The following is a 22605-nucleotide window of genomic DNA, read 5'->3' as shown; positions in this document are numbered from 1 at the left end:
TCTTTGTGCCAATTGTATCATTTGCCTCTGTTTCAGAGTAGTAGCCGTGTTAGTCTGTATCCACAAAAACAACCAGGAGTCCTTGTGGCACCTTAAAGATTAACAAATTTATTTGCACATAAGCTTTCATGGGCTAGAGCCCACTTCATCAGATGCATGAAGTGAAAAATACAGGAGCAGGTATAAATACATGAAAGGATGGGGGCTGCTTTACCAAGTGTTAGGTCAGTCTAAGAGATAAATCAATTAACAGCAGGATACCAAGGGAGGAAAAATCTGTATCACTTGTGTGCTTTGCTTTTCTAGAGCAGTTGCCCTTCACCTTCCAAGTGGTTGGGCATATGAGGACTCCCTCTCTTGTGTTTATTTCTGCAGTTTGTTTGCAAATTAAAAATAGCTAAAGAGTAAAATAACCAAGGAAAAAGATTAGCTTAAAAGGTTCAAAGGCATCACACTACAGCTGTGTTCTTTGGCATTATTCCAGTGTTAGGGTACTGCCTAGTTCCCTGTCTGTGGTATGAAGAACAAGCTATCCACTGTAAGTATTTGTTCACCCGTTCAGTGCTAACTGCACCATGTGTCTAGTGACGGCTGATATCTCACACCTTTGATTTGACACATTCATGAGGAAAATGGCAGCTTTGAATGAAGGTCTCTTTTTTGGAAGGGGATGAAAGTTTATTCTGGTCCTGCCCTTCATGCTCTTGCAATTGGATTTTTAACTATGGGTCTTCAGGACCTGCGGGCCCCCTCCTGTGCTTCTCAGCTTGGCACCTGGGGAATGCATGGTTGCCCTTCAGGGCCTACCAGGCCCCACTTCTTCCTTTTTTTTCATCCTGTATTTTAGCACCTGCTGACATAGTGCACCCCAGATTGTGTTAGATTCTATAAGAACTTAAAAGAGCTGGGAGGGGGCAGACCTGTGATTGCAGGGCCCAAAAGCGAGCTCCGCTGGAGCCAGCTGAACAGAGAGAGTTACAGGCAACATTATTAACAGCAAGTCTTGTAATTCTGGATGGTTGAGGTTTTGGCAATCCTGCTGGAAACTTTACTAAATAATCTTAATATAATTAATAACAGTTTTGTTGGGTCAGAGTCACGGGGTCTGGTCTGTTGTAACCCTCCAGACTGGGCCTTCGGTATCTGCTATCCCCATCTCTCTCTGGCTGCCTGCAGAGAATCCCGCCAAGCCATACTCCTGCGGGAAGCTTGTACTGTGCCCTGTCAGGGTGCAACACTCTCAAGGAGTATTTACAACGACACAGGCAGCCTTTTCAAAACAGGTAACTATTTTTAGTCACCTGACATACAGAATTTGAAAGTCCTTGGGTTAGTCCATCTTGGTCAAACCAGTGCCATGATGAGCCAGCCAAGCTGTGTTGAGCTCTGGCTCTCTCTTGTCTCCTTCCCCCCCCCCCCACCCTTGTTTCCCTAGTCCGGGCTCCTTAGTCCCTCCAAGACTGCCAGCTTTATTCCAGCCACCTGTCACCTTGTTCCCCAACTCAGTTCACAAGTCTTGCTTGCTGGGGTTTCCTGCTCTTAGATGTTGATTGCTCAGTCATTGGGACATCTTTGTCTTGCTGGACCTCTGCTGATTTGGGTCTCTTTCAGCCACTTTTTAAAATGACTCTATTAATTCAACCAGACAGTGAGGGTGGATAAACACACATACACACCATGGTGTTCTAGGAGTAGTGTTACCCTTTTGCACCCATTTGGTAGCAGTGCAACATACAGAGGGAAACTGAGGCATGCCTGAGATTCCTAAAATACATTACAAAAATTCCTGTTTCATCACACCATGCTATTTTCCAATAAAATCCAAACTAATATTAGTGGCTGTCTTGTAGGAGACTTCAGCTGTTAAATAAGTCAAATACTGAAGTCATGACTTAGTCAAAACTCCTATAAAGTCAACTGGCCAGATCTTGACCTATTCCCTATCAGTGCTCTGGCTGCTTTGTGATGTGGCTGGAAAACTAGGATACCCATCTATGAGAGGAGAATTCCCAGGCAAAGGGAATCCTAAGGGGATGTACAGCCAGCAGTTAATTCTCTCAGCCCTGTCACCATAGAGGGTATGACCAGGAAAAATGGAGCATAGCCAGAACACCTTTAAAATTTTTATTAAAGTTAATGTTTAAAATTAAATATACACAAGTTAAGAGGGAAGGTACTGTACATCTGGGGTCAGGCTTGAGTTATGAGGGATTACAGGTATTGGTTGCAAGGATGAAGAGATACATACATATCACATAACCAGCATAGACCCAGATTGGGGTGCAAGAGTTTTTAAAGTGTCAGTGGATAAGTGGGCTTGGGTACGCCACCCATGGAATGTATAAGGAGTCCAAGTCAATATCGGTGTAGCGAATAAGTACATGGGTGGGCTGTGTCCCTTGGTTCATCAGGGAAGGAAGTGGGTTATTTCCCTGGTCAACAGTCTCGGTTACTCAATGTGGTATTGACGGTGTCCTGTGATGTGTTCCGTATAAATGTCTCTGGACCACCTGATGGTGTCAGACACCATGAGCTGTCTCATGAGCCGGGCGTAGCTTCGACCGACTCCACACGCTCTCAGAACCAGCTCGTTGTGGGGGTCCCACGTTCCAGTTATAGCCAGCAGCCAGAATAGTTCTTTGGCACCTCAGGCAGCTGGGTGTAAGCTAGAGCAGCCTTCAGGCTGTACTGATTTTCGTCTGGCCTCAGAATCCGGGGGCCACAGATGTGTTGTGTGTGGTACAACCAGCCATCTTTGTCACACTCACCTGATGAGCTGCATTGCGTACAAATTGGATGCAGCTCAGAATCTGAGCCCATGGGCTTTTTGCCTGCATAAAACCAGAGTAATTAACTCAGGTTTTGGACCAGGAGCTTGTTTAATCTTCCTGAGCGGCTTTTATTTTCAAAGATTTTCTGTTCTACATTTGTAGCTAGTGAGGGCAAGAACAGAAATGCAAAACTTTTGAAGTAGTATACAAACTAAAGCAAACCAAGCTGTATGGTGCTTTTCTGACTCTGGCACTTATTTTTCATTAACTTTGACACCGGTTAGTGAATAATGATGCAAAATATACCACCTGTCACAGCTCCAGTTGAGTACCCTCTCCTGACCTCTCACCAGACTGCTGTGAGGGAACCCAGCTGCTGAATCTCCTGTATTTTAAGCCTCTACACTCTGAACAGAGTCCCTACACTGTCCCTATTTTAGGGCCTCTGAGCACACTCTGTCACCTGCTTCTGAGAGTTTCAACCACATAGCCCACAGCCCAGTCCATGGAACCAGTGCTAGGCCCTCAGATTCCCTCCCTATAGCTTAAAACACACCCTCTCCCAGAGCTTCACCCACAAGTGAGCCTTCTGATTTACTTCTTCAAGAGGGCATGTGGTAGGTGTAAATGCTGAACACAGACAGACTGGCACCAGATTCTAAATCAACATTCTTTAATAGCATGAAAAATACACAGATCTATCCAACAATAATAAACCCTATATGCAGTTCCCTGCATCATTTTTTTCCACCACTCCAGAGGATTCTTTGGGTTGGGGTCAGAGTCATCTGGGGCTATCCAGGATCCTTCCTTTGCAGTGCCTAGCAAAGGTTCTGACACACAGCCTTCTTCCCAAGCACGCTTCCTCTGACCATGGCTAGTCCATTCCCTTCCCCTTCCCCGCCCAAACTTCCTGTGTGTCTCTGAGTCTTCCCCCTGTGACCACTTTTATAACCTTCTGCTTTTGTCATTTCTTCACTTTACTTTGGCCTTCTTGCTAACTTCCTACTCTCTCAACCCCCAGAAAAGGTGGAGAGAACTGGTTTCCCCTAGCATGCAGTTACTCTTTTGTTCTCCCCAGGTAAGGTCTGTTCAGCTGCTGGTAGTCTTTAACAATGGGTGATACATGCTTAAAGCTTGTCAGAAGAGGAGGATACACAGAAAGGCCTTTCATCATACAGACATTTCATAACAACTTTATAATATGAACCAGAATTCATAAGTTTGTACAGACTCCCCCAAATGGTTACACTCTGTAAGCCTGAATAAACCCCTTACACTGTAAATTATATATTCAGTTCTTGTTGATTGCTTGTAATCTTACCACTGAGACCAGCTAGGAATGGATGTGGAGAAGCCTGACCTAGGAAATATGCACTCATTTTTTAAAAATACTGCAGTAGCTCCCCTGCGTGTACAGTCTCTAATAATTATATCGTGATGTTGCAGGGCCAGAGTGAAAGAGTGAGAAACAAAAGTTCACCAGAAGCTCAGTCTTGAACTGATGAATGGCAGCATCTCCAGGTAGGTTTTACTGCAGTTCAGGTTTAATTCAGATTTGCACCATCCCTTGTCTTTTTCCTCTCTGGCTGTCTCTTCACTGGTTTTTTATTTGGCAAAATTTTCTCACCATTGCAAACACTAGTACAGCACCCCTACCCATAGCACTTGCAGGGTTGCTAGTGCAGACAAGGTTCCAGGTGACAAATGCAATTAATTCCACTGCCCTGCTTAGAGCAGGTTTTACACAGCATGATGTTTAGAATGTGGGCAGCTGCCAGTGCCTTATCTATACTAGTTCTCCCACCATTGCTATCACCTGTGGAGCTGAACCAGTGATAACAACATAGGAAATCTTAGCAAAAATTTCCTAATCTAAACAAGGCGATAGAATCTTTGCCATGGAGTAAGCCATTATTTCCTAATGATATGGCCTTTATTTGCCATGTTCCAGATGGCCACTGTATCAAAAGGAAACAACAGTTTGTTTAAGGAAGGTGGCGAGAGTGAAGGTTGTTTACTATAAGGGGTGGGGGGAAGGGAAGAGAGAAGAGAAAAAAGGGCAGCGAGAAAGAAGTAGAAGAGAGGGTGTGGAGGATGCATAACTTTTAATAATCCAGCTGAGTTTAGGGGCATTGTCTAAGAAAAGAGCCTGTTTGCTCAACCTGTATCCAGGATGAATGGACAGTGGCCCCGGGCCTCAGTTCAGCTGAACAGCTTGTGCATTCCCAGATCTGTTTGAGCTGGTCAGAGGGATACTAAGAATGTCTCTGATATTTCCAGACTTGGTTGGGTTTCAGGCCTATACATTTAGTTATTTTGTTTTTTATTTTAATTGCATTTTTTATCTCCCATAATTTTAAAATTGTAGTATCATGGCCCAAACATTCCATATCAGAGCTGGAAGGTCAATAAAATTACTGTTTTGACTGTAATTGTGTTCTTATCAGAGTTAGGAACTGATACCCTGGCAAGAGAACAGCATGGTATTGGAAGACACTAGGTAAGCTTCAGCCATTCTTGATTTACAGCACTCCTTGGTGTTCTTGACCTGAGGCCCACCCACTGCTCTGCCAAAATAATCTAAACTCTTGATTTGCAGAATTCCATGTGTGTCTAGTTTTGAGGTACTTGCACAGCTCTGTCAATTCATTTCAAGACACAGTGAATTCATCTTGGACAACAAAGACCCACCACTAGGACACACAGTTCTTCAAGCACCTCTCTTCAAACACACATTGAAAGAGTAAACCGAAACATCTGCATTGCCAGATCAGACCAATGGTCCATCCTGTCCAGCATCCTGTCTCTGACAATGGCCAGTACCTGAGGGCTCAGGGGAAGATTCAAGAAACCTCCCACTGGACAATTGTGGAATAACCTGCCCATAGAGAAGTTTTTTCCTTACCCCTGTCTGTTAATGATTATTTTATGCCTGAAATCAAAGGGTATATTCCGTCTACGTTTTGTAAAATTCTGTTGTGATGAAAGTGGAGCTGCCCTGTAATAATGTATGAATACTGTATGTTGACCTGTTTATTGGGATGTTTACGGAATGAATATATTGGTTTAGTTTAATGGGGGGCTGTAAAGAAAACAAGCAGGAAGGGGAGAAGAATAGCTCACGATAAGCCATTTTTCAGCAAACATGAGAGAGAGAATGCCAGGACTAGAAAAGGCCTGAGAACCAGAAGATCAGAAGGACTCTAGCCATGTAAAAGGGGATTCTCTTTCAAAGGGGGGGGTACTCTTGGAGGGAGTTTTTTGGGTGGACTAGACTGACACAGGATGCTGCTGGGGAGCAGGGGATGTCTGAAGAAGTTAGACTTGCCTAGTCACCCTCACAGGATGGTAACTGATTATCCTCTTTCAAAACCCTCCTCAAAATTTCCCTTTCCGTGATGCCTACAAAAAACTTGATTATGGTTAAGTTGCTGGTATGCCGAGGCCATTGCCTATCATGCTGACCAATATTGTCTCATTGTTTCTTTGTACTCCCTTATCTGTCTATATCCACCTATTGTCTGTTGTCTTAGATAGTAAGCTCTTTGGACAGACGCTGTCTTTCTGGGCGGTGTTGGTACCACGTCTAGGACAATGGGGTCCTGATCCAGGACTAGGGATTCTACACACTACTGTAATACAAATAATTATTACAAATCTTTAGGTAAGAAAAACATGCATCTCGTCACGATAGACACCACTGGTCACATGCTCCTGAAGGAAAGAACTGCACATGCTGAACCCAGTCAGACCTGCTGGGTCAGCAGAGTTGATATGCAGGATACTTGAGCCCAGGGCCCTAAGAGAAAGAGAATTTTTTAATTCCTCCCCAGTAGAGGTAAAGCCTTGAGGCCTGACACTGAAGGGTGCACTTATAGACCAGAAAGGGGGCAGAGATGCAGCTAGCCCTGAACCATGACAGCTGTCTAATGGAAGTGTGGATGTTCACTTTAAGTTCTTGGCCTCAGTGTCACCCACTGACAGTAAGTTCCAAAGGTGAAGTATATTTTGTGTAAAAAATCATATCCTATGATCAGTTTTAAATTTGTTGCATTTCAATTTCTTTTAATGTCCCCTTTTTTCCTGTGTTATGAGCAGGGATCCTAGTTTTCCGTGATAAAAATCCCCCGATTCTCTGATAAAAAAACATAAAAATCTGTGTTTTTCCATGATTAAAATGAAATCTGACAGCGGGAGCCCCACCACATGGGGCTGTCAGCTGGACCCCTGCCACCCGGGGCTGAAACATCAATTTTCCATAGTCCTCTGTGTGTGTTGGCAGCACAGGGTTCTACTGTATATGTTTTTATTTTTTCCACAAAATATAAAAACTAAAGTGTCTCTATAAAAATGCAAATTTTGTATTTTTCCATTGCAAACAGATTTCTAGCATCCCTGGTTATGAGGAGTATCTTATTTACCTTCTCTGTACCAGTCATTATTTTATATATTTGTCATGTCTCCTCATATTCATCTTTCACTAAACCAAACTGTCCCAATCTTATCACACTAGCTCCAGATAGAATTTTTTCCAGGTCCCTTATAATATTCATCCTCCATCTTTGAACCTTCGCTAAGATTTCTCTGGTTCTGCTCTATTTGATTCAAAACAGAGTGGCCAAAAGCAAATACAGTATTCCAGGCACTGTCCCCTTCAAGGTGCCAAGCGCTCTGGCTCCAATCCAGCACTCGACTTATGCTTAGCTTTAACCACTTACTTCAGTGGGACTCCTCACACATGTACAGGTAAGCAGGTGCTTGAGGGCTTTGCTGCATTGGGGCCAGAGTGCTCAACACGTTACTGGCCTGAGCTCCAGGTGAGGATGTCCCATTGATTTATAGAATGGTGTAATATTTCACTATTTCCAGTCCCATTCATTAAAGCATTCTAACATTCTGTTTGTTTGCTTTTTTGACTGCTACTGCATATTGAACAGCAGACTTCCTTGCACTGTCCACATTGATGCCCATCTCCTTTTGTGATTGTAATTGTGTGGCAATTTAGAACCAAGTAATGTATATTAAGAGTTCAAAATATTCCTCCCAATGTACATTACCTTTCATTTTTCTCCTTTGATTTTGATTTACCTTTGTGTGGCCCATTCACCTTGCTTTGTTAGGTCCCTGTGAAGTTCTTCAGTCTTCTTAGTCTTGACTAACCTAAGTAATTGTGTGTCGTCTGCAAAATTTGCCACCTCATAGCTTACCTGTTTTCCCAGATAACATGAATATAGTAAACAACCACCAGTCCTAGTATGGAACTTTGTGGCACCCTGCTGAAAATAGACCCCTCTATCCATGGAATGCATATTATAAAGGCAAAGCCTATCCCTTCTATGCTGAAATTCCAGTATTTCATTGTAAAGAAATTGACAAATATTCTCTCGCTCTGGTAGTCTCTTCCCAGAAGAGGCCTTGTGTTCTTTTAGGTTGGAGGCTGAACTCCCACACAGAGTAAAATGCTCTATTCACTGTCTATAGCCACAGCACATCGAGGGACTGGCTCCCACCATCCCTATGCCACAAATTCGGAAAGATAGCTATATAAATGAATTAACAGGTGTGGTACAGCTGTTGTGCTGCTTCAGTATGATCCTAGAGCTTACTGGAAAGTTCTGCAAACATTTTTCATGTAAACAGCTTTGTATGCAAAATGGTGGTTTCCCTGACAGGATTCTCATTACACCACAGTGCAGAGCAAAGGTGGCCCAGGCAAAAGTGCTGCATACACAGGATTGAGGGCTCACCTGGACTAGCTTTTGGACTATCTAAAGCTTTAGCATTACTCAGGAACATGGTTAAAGTCCCACCTAAACTACAAAATGGAGCTGTGTTATAATCAGGTTTCCAGATGTGCTATTATATGTGGTATAGAGCAACCGCTGGAGAGAGTAGAAAGATCTTCTTAGACATAGTCTATCCACCTCCATACAAGCAATGGAGACTAGTGACATCTGAATGTGAACAGGCAAAAATGGTAGTGTAAAGGTGCCACTTGGTGCTAGTTTACAGCAACTGGTAAAGATCACACAGTGTTAGGTGCCAAATAGGGCTGGCAAAGCTCCCCCTTCCTACCTGAAGGGCCCCCCACTGCATATGAAACACGTTGAGGTGACACTGGAGAGGCCAAACCCAACGCTTTCAGTCACAGGGAGTTGTCAGTGTGTAGGCTGGCTTCTGTCCAAATATTCAGCAGGTTGAACCAGCTCTCTTGGGAAAACAGCCGGGTGTTGAAATCTGAGGGGCCCAGCAGTCTCGTTCCAGTAAGTTTCCTTGTTTGCATATCCTGGTTGAGAACAGGAACCTCTCTTCTTTATATGGGAGGTAAATGTATGTACTTATGAAGGCTTGGTGACCCACCTCCTGTTGGTAACAGCCAGCTTTTTCCTGGAACAATGCCAGGTTGTGAGCATAAATTCCTCCTCTCACTTCCAAACCACTTTCCACATTTGGGAAATCTCTTTCACTGGTTGGAAGCCCGTGGGAGTCCTGGTTTCACTGTTTGAAACAGCCCAATTATATCTCCCATTTGGATACTCTCTCCTGCATCTCTTAGCCAGAATCCTGCTCTGTTGAGAGACCAACAGTGAAAGCAAAGGGGGAAAAAGGCAAAGTATTAGGAAATAGCAAAGGAGATTTTGCCTCAAATTAGCACATGCAGCTTGCAAAACAATGGTTCAGAGATGAGCGATCTTAAAAACTCAGTGTCAGCAATGTCTTTCTCACCATCTCCCCCCGACTGGATTTTGTTGTACTGAAAACTCACTATGAGGGTTACGGACAACAGAGATAGTGGTCTGTGTGCTCAGGGAGGTACAAAACTACTGTGCATCTTTTGTGATGGCTTCATTCCAGTCACTTTGTTAGCTTTTAGCTGCACCAGGTCTTTGTGACATTGCTTGTGTGAATAGTCAGGCAGAGCTGGAACCCTGCCTATACTAATTAAACAAACTGTGCGTCCTGCCAGTGCTTAGGAAGAGAGAGGAAACATGCAAGTTATTCATACTGGAGCCCCTGCTGGGTGAGGAGTGCCTGCTAGAGATGGGCACTTTGCAAAAGTTTCAATTTTTATCGGAGTTCTGGGAAGAGGAAATCCAGAAACTCTGGCTTTAAAGATGTTAAGCCCTGCCCTGTGTTGGTCAATTTTATCCCCTCTTGCCATTGTTTTGGCAGGTGGCTTGGTGTTTAACTAGCATTCACCTCTTTTCTTCCAAGAATTAAATAGTTCAGAGACACTACTGACATAAGTTAGTTACTAACTTTTTATTAAAAATTAACAGACTTATAGTCAGTAAAATAATTTTCTGTTGTAAGTATTAAAAGAGGGGATGTCAAACACAATGAATAAAGGAAGACAGCAGCGTTGAGACAGTACAGATTATAAATGTACTGGGTATATATTTTTTAGAAAAGTTACATCATTTTTTTTTAATCCATTAATTCCATTTGGCTCGAACACTTCAGTAGTTAATTGAAGGCAGGCAGTAAGTCTTTTCATTCTTTTATTTTGGTCAGCAACATTTCTATAGATATTTGTTTAAAATACCACTTAAAAAGTCATTAAAATTATTTATTGGCTGTAGTCAGAAGTATTCTAAACAGGTGTTTGTTTAATTTCAGGAAATCAGGACCTTATCCTACCGTTACAGTAATTGACATTTGGGGGATAAATCCCCGAAACAACACTTGCATCATTTTTTAAACATCAGTCTAATAATATTCACATTTGCTAACCTAATATGGCACTGTGAGCAGTTGTCTGTCACACACATCCTGGAGATGAATGCATGGTTGTGCAGATGAGTCAATGGGAGGACTATTTTTGAGGGTCCCCTTACTTTTCACCCATCTCCTAAAAATATTAATTGCTTTATTTTCACAAACTAAAAACTATTCCAACACAACACGTACTAATACACTTGTAAAAAAGTCCACATTAAATAAGATTAATGGTATGTTGCGGGTAATAGTAAATCATGGCCCCCTTGAACTGCTTTTGGTTCTTATCAATTGTTTAGTCTACTTATGCCTAGGGGACACGGCTGGGTCCCAGAGAAGTGGAGAAGGGAAAGCATGCTACCTAGCCTTGAAAATGGGGAAAAAGAGGACCTCAGAAGTTATAGACCAGTGAGCCTAATTTCAATGTCTGGAGAGATACTGGAACAAATTGTTAAGCAATCATTTTGTAAGCCCCTAGAGGATAATAGGGGTTATAAAGAGTAGCCAGGGAACTAGGGAAATGTGGTCTAGATGAGATTACTATGCGATGAGTGTGACATTCTGGGGATGGTAAATGTGTGTCCTTACCGCAAGGGTGCCCCATTGTGCCCATATGTGACACATTGCAGGGGACTTGGCCTCTCTCTGGAGCTGGGACCATGCCACCCAGTGCTGGGGTTAGGGGCTCACCTGGGGCTGGGGGCACTCAGGTTGGGCCCAGGGCGGGGGAGGGGTTGTGGGGGAGGGTGCTCTGGGCTCCTGCAGGGGAGGGGGGAGTATCATAGAATCATAGAATATCAGGGTTGGAAGGAACCTCAGGAGGTCATCTAGTCCAACCCCCTGCTCAAAGCAGGACCAATTCCCAACTAAATCATCCCAGCCAGGGCTTTGTCAAGCCGGGCCTTAAAAACCTCCAAGGAAGGAGATTCCACCACCTCCCTAGGTAAAGCATTCCAGTGTTTCACCACCCTCCTAGTGAAATAGTGTTTCCTAATATCCAACCTAGACCTCCCCCACTGCAACTTGAGACCATTGCTCCTTGTTCTGTCATCTGCCACCACTGAGAACAGCCGAGCTCCATCCTCTTTGGACCCCCCCCTCAGGTAGTTGAAAGCAGCTATCAAATCCCCCCTCATTCTTCTCTTCTGGAGACTAAACAATCCCAGTTCCCTCAGCCTCTCCTCATAAGTCATGTGCTCCAGACCCCTAATCATTTTTGTTGCCCTCCGCTGGACTCTTTCCAATATTTCCACATCCTTCTTGTAGTGTGGGGCCCAAAACTGGACACAGTACTCCAGATGAGGCCTCACCAATGTCACATAAAGGGGAACGATCACGTCCCTCGATCTGCTGGTAATGCCCCTACTTATACAGCCCAAAATGCCATTAGCCTTCTTGGCAACAAGAACACACTGTTGACTCATATCCAGCTTCTCGTCCACTGTGACCCCTAGGTCCTTTTCTGCAGAACTGCTACCTAGCCATTCGGTCCCTAGTCTGTAGCAGTGCATAGGATTTTTCCGTCCTAAGTGCAGGACTCTGCACTTGTCCTTGTTGAACCTCATCAGGTTTCTTTTGGCCCAATCCTCCAATTTGTCTAGGTCCCTCTGTATCTGATCCCTACCCTCCAGCGTATCTACCACACCTCCCAGTTTAGTGTCATCTGCAAACTTGCTGAGAGTGCAGTCCACACCATCCTCCAGATCATTAATGAAGATATTAAACAAAACCGGCCCCAGGACCGACCCTTGGGGCACCCCGCTTGAAACCGGCTGCCAACTAGACATGGAGCCATTGATCACTACCCGTTGAGCCCGACGATCTAGCCAGCTTTCTATCCACCTTACAGTCCATTCATCCAGCCCATACTTCTTTAACTTGGCGGCAAGAATACTGTGGGAGACCGTATCAAAAGCTTTGCTAAAGTCAAGGAATAACACATCCACTGCTTTCCCCTCATCCACAGAGCCAGTTATCTCCTCATAGAAGGCAATTAGGTTAGTCAGGCACGACTTCCCCTTGGTGAATCCATGCTGACTGTTCCTGATCACTTTCCTCTCCTCTAAGTGTTTCATAATTGATTCCTTGAGGACCTGCTCTATGATTTTTCCAGGGACTGAGGTGAGGCTGACTGGCCTGTAGTTCCCCGGATCCTCCTTCTTCCCTTTTTTAAAGATGGGCACTACATTAGCCTTTTTCCAGTCATCCGGGACCTCCCCCGATCGCCATGAGTTTTCAAAGATGATGGCCAATGGCTCCGCAATCACATCTGCCAACTCCTTTAGCACCCTTGGATGCACGAATCCGGCCCCATAGATTTGTGCTCATCCAGTTTTTCTAAATAGTCCCGAACCACTTCTTTCTCCACGGAGGGCTGGTCACCTCCTCCCCATACTGTGCTGCCCAGTGCAGCAGTCTGGGAGCTGACCTTGTTTGTGAAGACAGAGGCAAAAAAAGCATTGAGTACATTAGCTTTTTCCACATCCTCTGTCACTAGGTTGCCTCCCTCATTCAGTAAGGGGCCCACACTTTCCTTGACTTTCTTCTTGTTGCTAACATACCTGAAGAAACCCTTCTTGTTACTCTTAACATCTCTTGCTAGCTGCAACTCCAAGTGCGATTTGGCCTTCCTGATTTCACTCTTGCATGCCTGAGCGATATTTTTATACTCCTCCCTGGTCATTTGTCCAATCTTCCACTTCTTGTAAGCTTCTTTTTTGCGTTTAAGATCAGCAAGGATTTCACTGTTAAGCCAAGCTGGTCGCCTGCCATATTTACTATTCTTTCTACACGTTGGGATGGTTTGTTCCTGCAACCACAGTAGAAGAGGATGGTGAGGGGTGGGGCCTCAGGCAGAAGGGGAAGGGCCAGGGGTTAGCCTCCCCCAACGGCTTGTTCACCGGCCGCCTATACATTTAGCCCAGTATCCTATCTTCCGACAGTGGCCAATGCCAGGTGCCCCAGAGGGAATGAACAGAACAAGTAACAGGTGGGCCTACCATGGATTTATATAGAGGCAATATCATATTTTCTGTCTTATTATCTATCCCTTTCTTAATGATTCCCAACATTCTATTAGCTTTTTTTGACTGCTGCTGCACATTGAGTGGATGTTTTCAGAGAACTATCCACAATGACTCCAAGATCTCTTTCTTGAGTGGTCACAGCCAATTTAGACCCCATCATTTTATATGTATAGTTGGGATTAAGTTTTCAAATCGGCATTACTTTGCATTTATCAACACTGAATTTCATCTGCCAGTTTGTTGCCCAGTCACCCAGTTTTGAGAGATCCTTTTGTAGCTCTTCGCAGTCTGCCTGGGACTTACATATCTTGAGTGATTTTGTGTGATCTGCAAATTTTGCCACCTCACTGTTTGCCCCTTTTTCCAGATCATTTATGAATATGTTGAATAGCACTAAAGATGGAGATTCCACCACCTCCCTAGGTAAAGCATTCCAGTGCTTCAGCACCTTCCTAGTGTTTCCTAATATCCAACCTAGACCTCCCCCACTGCAACTTGAGACCATTGCTCCTTGTTCTGTCATCTGCCACCACTGAGAACAGCCGAGCTCCATCCTCTTTGGAACCCCCCCTTCAGGTAGTTGAAGGCTGCTATCAAATCCCCCCTCACTCTTCTGCAGACTAAATAAGCCCAGTTCCCTCAGCGTCTCCTCATAAGTCATGTGCCACAGCCCCCTGATCATTTTCATTGCCCTCCGCTGGACTCTTTCCAATTTGTCCACATCCCTTCTGTAGTGGGGGCCCAAAACTGGAAGCAATACTCCAGATGTGTCCTCACAAGTGCCGAATAGAGGGGAGTAATCACTTCTCTCAATCTGCTAGCAATGCTGCTACTAATGCAGCCCAATATGCCGTTAGCCTTCTTCGCAACAAGGGCACACTGTTGACTCATATCCAGCTTCTCATCCACTGTAATCCCCAGGTCCTTATCTGCAGAACTGCCGGTCTGTCCCCAGACTGTAGCAGTGCATGGGATTCTTCCATCCTAAGTGTAGGACTCTGCCCTTGTCCTTGTTGGACCTCATCAGATTTCTTTTCTACCCTCCAGTGTATCTATCTCTCCCCCCATCTTAGTGTCATCTGCGAACTTGCTGAGGGTGCAATCCATCCCATCATCCAGATCATTAATGAAGATGTTGAACAAAACCGGCCCCAGGACCAACCCCTGGGGCACTTCGCTTGATACCGGCTGCCAACTAGACATCGAGCCGTTGATCACTACCCATTGAGCCCGATGATCTAGCCAGCTTTCTATCCACCTTATAGTCCATTCATGCAGCCCGTACTTCTTTAACTTGCTGGCAAGAATACTGTGGGAGACCGTATCAAAAGCTTTGTTAAAGTCAAGATATATTATGTCCACCGTTTTCCCCATATCCACAGAGCCAGTTATCTCATCATAGAAGGTAATCAGGTTGGTCAGGCATGACTTGGCCTTGGTGAATCTATGTTGACTGTTCTTCATCACCTTGTGTATCCCTTGGGTATGGGATAGCTCAGTGGTTTGAGCATTGGCCTGCTAAACCCAGTGTTGTGAATTCAATCCTTGAGGGGCCATGTAGGGATCTGGGGCAAAAATCTGTCTGGGGATTGATCCTGCTTTGAGCAGGGGGTTGGACTAGATGACCTCCTGAGGTCCCGTCCAACCCTGATATTCTATGATTCTGTAGTCAAATAAACCTGTGCAAAGTGGCTGTGAAATCCTCCCAAAACACAATTGTAGCACTTGGCACAGATTTAAATGACTGCACACGGTACAGGGCAGGGAGGCCCTGAAACTATACTTCCAAAATCATTCACAAACTGTTTTTCTTACACAAATAGCTTGTGAACAATTCATCCTGAATATTCAGTATTCAGTGTTTGTTAGTTAGTCTAGTTTTGGCTTTAAGAAGGGCCAGGTGAGAGGGACAGGGCATAGTTTGGGATATTGTGGGGTAATTATTGTTTGTATTTGAAGACAGGTAAGAATGAGACCATGTCTACACTACCACTTATGTTGGCAAAACTTATGTCAGTCAGAGGTGTGAAAAACCTCCCCCCAAGTGACCTAAGTTTTGCCGGCATAAGCAGTACCCCAGTGTGCACAGCACTATGTCGGAGGGAGGTGATTTAACCATGTCGACAGGAGAGCTCTCTACCACCACAATAGAGCAGCTACATGAGAGATCTTATAGCAGTGCATCTGCATCGGTACAGCCATGCCCTTGTAAGCTGTCTAGTGTAGACATAGCCTAATTTATTTATTTGTGATTTGTGGTTTTATGTAATGGCAAGGCACATTAAGCCATCTTGGAGGATGCTTTGTGTTATGTCTAAATCTAAATTAGTTGTTTTTAACAGTGACTGATCAATGCAGTATGAATTTCAAAATTAGAACATTACAACTGACTATAGAACTGAAAAATTGCTTTTAGCAAATACTGAAGGATACTTGTCATAACACATGGTTTCAGTGAGTATTTGCACTACTACAGCTTGAATGCTTGAAAATGAAAATGAAAGGCTCATGGGAAGAGATAATTGTTTTAATCCAAATGAATATTTGTGGAATTTTTTTCCACTATTTGTTCAGTTCTAGTTTTTATTGTGAAATGTGGAACATTAATGCACAGAAATACTGCAGAGTTTTTGAAGAGGTATGAGGACATCTAGTGGTTGATGTCCCTAAGTACATGCTGAGATGATCTCCCTGTGGGATGTCACTCTCCAGAAAGTGCAACATGCAGAAAATGACGACAGTATTTGAGTTTTTAAAGCAAATATAGCTGCAGATGCCAAAAGCTAAAATTGTTCATGCTGTTTCAAAATCTGAAACTCATTAAGCATTCATTGATTCTCAGAATGGGTTTCTCGATCAGTACTAAGTGACATGGCCCCATTCCCATTGCGAAACATGTCTGAAAAGATGAAGGCTACGTTTTACACCTAGTACATTGGTGATAAAAAAAAAAAAAAGGGTGTGTGCATGGGCCTGAATCTATTGAGAAAAGGATATTTTCTCCCAATACGGGTTGTTAGGAGGAGGAATAACATTTTCTTTTGCCTTTGGAATAGCTAGGCCTTGAGCACATGTGCCCCAGAATGCACTGTTCCTACAGACTATGTGAGATTTGAATTTGTAGCTATCAGGGCTGTTGGTTCCCTTCTAATGTCTGAAAAGGGGAGAGCGAAGGGTAGACTCTTCTCTCTCTACTCAACTTTGAGGTGGTATCAGAGGAGACCACTGCGCAGGTTTGGCAGATTTTCTGTGCAGCTCCTTGATATTTTCAAATTTTCTGTGATCTGGATGGAGCACAAATTTGATTTGAATGTATGCTATAAAGATAAACTCACAGGCACATGCCTCTAGTGACGGACCCACGACCCTCCCTCAGCTATCAAATCCTTACAGTCATCTGTCTATGTCTGCTCAGGAACTCCTACAACCCAAACCAGCATAGCATCTAGTAACTGTAGGGAGTGGACACTTTTGGATACACTACCTGATTTTTCAAATTTGAAAATAACAGCAGTATGAAGTCTCAGAATGACCTCCAAATCAGCATGTATAACAGGGCAGAGGGATGGCAGTGTTATGTACAACGCTCGTACACTCTCCTTTCTCCTGCACCTCAGCTTAAGTCTTTGCTGAAGCACAGTGTTTTCCCTTTTCAGATTTTTCAGAAAGTATGACACAGAATTACCCTCTGGGCTATGTACATAAAATGCTGATATGATACGTAGGTGTTAGTACTTCCCAGTCAACTTCAAAGAGAGACTAAAATACAGTTTCTTAGTAAAACAAATATGTAATGCACAGAAAACATATATTTGAAATACTGTGAACAACTTTCAAACAAAAGTTTCTAAGAAATAAATCTACTGGTCTTCCTTCTACTGACTTTGCCCACATTGTTTCTGTTACATATATTTAACTATAAGGCTCCAACCTAACACTTACAGCCCTACATTCCTATGATTCTCTGTGGATTACAAGTACAATCTTCATTGTGTGGCACAAGAGCACTACATCCCAATATCAGACAAGGAAGTCACTGAATTCTCTCTGTGGTAATGAAGAAGCAAAGGTAAGATCCTCAACACCACTCCCCCCAGCACCCCCCATCACAAGCTCCTTTATGCTGGGTAAAAGTGCTGGGGTGGTGTACACGGGCACAAAAAGCCCTGTAACTGGCTGGGGGAGGATTCCTCTAGCTCAGTCCTGGTAGACGACACTGTAAAGCTTTCTTCTGGGAATCCCACACAAGCCCTAGGAGGTGGGGTGCAGCTATAGGCTTGTCAGGAATGGGGCCAGAGCACACAGTGCTCCAGAGATTCAGGCAGCGCTATGGCCCATAGTGGAAACTGCTGGCCCTGTTGAAACTTAGGACATCCTCAGCTTTCCCTTGGGGTGATATAAACAGAACATGTGACAGTGTGTATTTTATTCCACCACTCGGTACTATGGTGACCCTAACACTTGAGGGTGTATGCGGTGCTGCACACTGCACATATTCCCATGCCTTGTCCATAATGTGAACCTCATCTCTGTAGGCACTGCTGCTACTTGACTCATCTGGACTCAAATAAATGTCCATAAAAGCTTTGGGACAGGGAACCATCTTTTCTTTCATGTCCGTACAGTGGCCAACACAATCACAGCACAGATCTTGATCTGTATGTCCGTGTGCCACTGCAATACCGATAATAACAACAACAAACAGGAATAAACACAACACAGGCAGGTCACCCAGTTTTCTCTTGGACTAAGGCACTTCCACTTCCATAACATGCAGCAGTAATGCTATTAGAAAGACTATAGATAGAACAATAACAGGAGTGTGGCAGTACAAAAGAGGCTTTAGCTCACCTAGGTGAATGGTGATCCCTGCTGTTCCTCACCAGGAAGGAGATGCAAAGAGACACCAGGACTGAACGGAAATCTATGATTTAAGGTGGGACACAGTATTTTAATGGCATATTCCAGCCTTGCAAAATTAAAGTTGCTCACCCACCTAGGAAAGTATTTCCTTTTTCAACATAAGCTCAGTAACCCCCAAGCTGTGGAATGGCTTCCCCCTTCTCTGTATATTTTTTCTGGAGTTTGCATGACCATTTCTGAATTTATTGAGGCACCCTGTTCAGCTGGGTGTGCAGTCCTGTGGCATGCCCTCTTCCCCCTAGAAATGTCATGCAATGGGGTGGGTGTATAAACACCACACTAGTTAACCAGGGTTAACAGGTGCCTGAGCCCATTTAGGCCACTGTGTGGCACCTGGAGGGGCGTTAGGCATAATTGGTGATCAAACCCAACTGGGTCTTCATGAAAGAAGGAGCACAAGGCAGTGGAAAAGGGGTTAGAGAAGAAACCTGGGTGAGAAAGGTTTGGTATCAGACCTAGTGGGTCCTGAGATAGAAAGAAGTCTGGGAGGCTAGGGGCTGCAAAGTCTAGGCATGTTTTCTTGAGTTGTGGGAAGCTAGAGGCAATGAAGCCAAAGAGGCAGTGACAGTAAAGCTTAAGGAGTGCTTGGATTGAAGTTTGGAGGGGTAGGTTCCTGTGGCAGCCCCTGAGGAGGGAGTTTCCAGGGAGGAAGCTCTGTGAGGCTGAACTCTGAAATAAAAGCAAGAAGGAATTTTGCAGGCATTCGGCTGAGCCCCAGTAGGAAACCCTGAGGAAGGAGGCTGTGGGCCCTTAAGATTTCTTTGAATGGTCTACATTGAAGATCCTGGCTGAGGATCTGTGGGTCCTAATAACCGCTAGCCAGAGAAGCTGAAGACACTGGAACTTTAGGCATTGTTTTATGTAGACTTGAGAGTGGAGTACCCTGAGAAGTGTGTGGAACTAACACATGACCTGGCTGGACGCTGGAGGGCTGAGTCATGAGAAGAAGTGGCCCACCACAGAACTAGCACAACTGTTGGCAAGGGGTGTTGGAGACGAAGGTGCTGCTACACCATACCTAACCAGGAGGGCATGCATCTGCAGTAAGTCCAGTCTTCTACACATCACTAATCAAACACTGGTGGTAACTATAGAACATCTGAAATTCAGGGGTTAAAATGCAGTTGCTAACACACTGAGCTCCATCACTGTTAGTGGCTGCACCTATAATCTATCTTAATGTGGGCTTCATTTGTCAAGTGATAAGGCGGTTTAGCCATCCCAATAATAAACCAACAAAATAATCACAGTCACATCAGCAGTGTTTCTCTGTTTTAAATTAGAGAAGCTAGTCTCCAAGTCTTGCCAAGAAAACAAAGAGCTTCTGGGGGTAGGTGCTGACCATGAACCTTGCTATGCTTAACCTGGTTTCCCCATGGAAGAGACTTCTAGGATGTTGTATGTAGAGATTACACTATAGGTCCCACTTCATTTAAAGTGAAGACTGGAGACCTCAGTGTGAAGGACTGGGTTGCTCAGAAAAGTTAGTGGAACACAGAGACTTTAATCTCAAACCTGTTGGCCTGAGTCCAGGCCAGGCTGGTGGTGGTGAAAAGCCATCCCACATGATGGCCTTTTGCTGCTCCTGACTGTATGTGACCTGAATTTCCAGGCTGGAAGGATTACTTCTTAGTCGACAGATGTCCGCACCATTGTTGGTACAAATTGGTCCTCCTTGCTGTCATACAGAGATTAAAGGACAAGGGCTGTGGGCTACAGAGACTGAAACCCCCTTTTAGACACTATTACTGCATTGAATTACCTATTTGGGGGGCAAGAGTGGTTGTCTCTTTTTTTTTTTTTTTTTTGTTATTTTTGTATCTTCTGCTGCTGTCTTTCCCGCTGCGAATTGAGCTAGGAAGTAGAATTGTCAGAATTGGTGGGCTAATGACATAGAAGTAACACTGATAACTCACTTTCACACACATAATTATCTTTTCCCTGGGAAAGTACAGCAGTTTGGCTTGTTTTTACTAGAGGATTAAACCTAGACTGTAAACTTTCTCTCTAATAGAGAATTGAAAGTACTTGAGTTTTCGCCCTCCATGTCTCCCATTGTTCACTGTTGTTCAGACCCACTCTTGTCTGTTACAGAGTAGGTGATTAATTGCATTCATTTCTGCTTCACAGAAGCCCAAGTTCATCCCTACTCCTAAATTTCACAGAAAGCTCAGTGGAAACAGCAGCACTGAAGCATTTGTCTGTCTAGCAGCAAGAGGGTTAACTCAATGATTCTTAGGACTTTTCCTATGCACTAGAACACAAGAGGGGATGCTATTAGATACATGAAAGTGTAGATTCACTCAATGGTCTACTTTTGGGATTTTATTTTCTATGGGTTTCTAGTGTGATTATTCCCTGTGGGGCAGGAAATGTGCTTACTAGAGAGGAACCACTGCCTGCTTGTCTAACTGGGGGTGCTGGAAAAAAGGATGTTGCAGAACTTCTCTCAAGTGTACTGTAATTCTGGTCAACACCTTAAAATGGATCCCAAGAGCCCAGATAATTGTCTTTTGATAGTGTGATGAATGTTCAAATACCTCCTAAAATTGACAGCCTGACAATAGATCTTATGGGATTTTTCACAGGAGACTGGGTGTTAGCCTAATCAATCTGCTGAAATTCCAGTTTGGGGAACTGCATTTTGCCAACCTAAATTCCCTCTTCCAAATTAAATTGTGCTACGCAGTGCTGATGTGTGGCAGTTAAATTACCATGTTCTACCCCAAGGGTGGCTACATTTCACTAGTGGGGATAAGGATTCTTATGTACACACACTGTGCAGTATGAGTAAAGTTTGTAATGTTCTTTTGGCTCCACATCTATGGAATAACTTTTATTAAAAAATTGGCTATTAAAGGGAGATATGATAGTGTATAAAATCATGAATGGTGTGGAGAAAATGCATAAGGAAGTGTTGTTTACTCCTTTATGCAAGAACTGGAAGTCACCTGATGAAACGTTAGGCAGCAGGCTTAAAACTAACATAAGGAAGTGCTTCATCATACAACACACAATCAACATGTGGAACTTGTTGCCAGGGAATGTTGTGAAGGCCAAAAGTATAACTGGGTTCAAAATAGTATTACATAAGTTCAGGGAAGGTAGGCCCATCAATAGCTATTGGCCAAGATGGTCATGGACACAACGACATGCTTCGAATGTCCCTAACTCTGACTGCCAGGGACTGGATGGATTACTCAATGTTTGTCCTGTTCATTCCCTCAAAGCATCTGGCACTGGCTGCTGTTGGAAGACAGGATGCTGGGCTAGATGGACCATTAGTGTGACCCAATGCATCTATTCTTATGTTCTTATCAAGGTTGGTAGCTAATCCTCTGTCCTTGCAATACCACCAGGAAGCGCCAGGGGCGGATTAATGATTTTGCCGCCCCAGGCCCTGAAATAATTGCCGCCCCGCCTGCCCCTGGCCCCGACCCGACTCCACCCTTTCCACACCCCCATTCCAACCCCTTCCCCAAAGTCCCCGCCCCAACTCCGCCCCCTCCCTGCCCCTATTGGATCCCTTCCCCAAATCCTCCCTGGCCCCGCCTCTTCCCCCAGTGCACCGTGTTCCCCCTCCTCCCTCCTCTCTCCCTGCCCCGCGAAACAGCTGTTTCGTGGTGCAAGCGCTGGGAGGGAGGGGAGAGAGACAGGACGCGGCAGCGCGCTCGCAGAGGAGGCAGAGGCGAGCTGGAGTAGGGGGGGCGGGGAGGGGAGCTTCTCCGTGGGTGCTCAAATTTGCTGCCCTAGGCCTAGGCCTTGTCGGCCTAGGGGATAATACGCCGCTGGGAAGAGATTATTTCTAAAACCATAGACCATATACATGCCTAAACAAAGAGACAGAGACACTCTCCTATTTGGAAGGCTTACTTCAGAATGGTAGAGGCTGGAAATGTAGCTTAATATTAAAAAGTGAAGGTTCTTCAGAAGCTGATAGAATCAGTCTCTAGACTCACCAGGGGAAGTTCACCTCACCAGTGGCAAGTGGGACTTTTCAAGGCCTGCTTGAATAGCTGATTAAGTTCTCAATCTTGTCACTTCCAAGGCCCTTGATCACTTTGTTGCCAGTTTCTGAATTCCTCTGCTGCTTCAGGACTAAGATAGCAACATAATGGGGCGCTCATGTCTTAATGCCAGGTGATAAAAGGAGAAACAATCTC

The sequence above is a fragment of the Terrapene carolina genome, unplaced genomic scaffold (genome assembly GCF_002925995.2).
Source record: "Terrapene carolina triunguis isolate 2854851 unplaced genomic scaffold, T_m_triunguis-2.0 Scaffold234, whole genome shotgun sequence".
Classification (NCBI taxonomy): domain Eukaryota; kingdom Metazoa; phylum Chordata; order Testudines; family Emydidae; genus Terrapene; species Terrapene triunguis.
The sequence above is the reverse complement of the archived record's forward strand: the minus strand, read 5'-3'. Positions refer to the sequence as shown.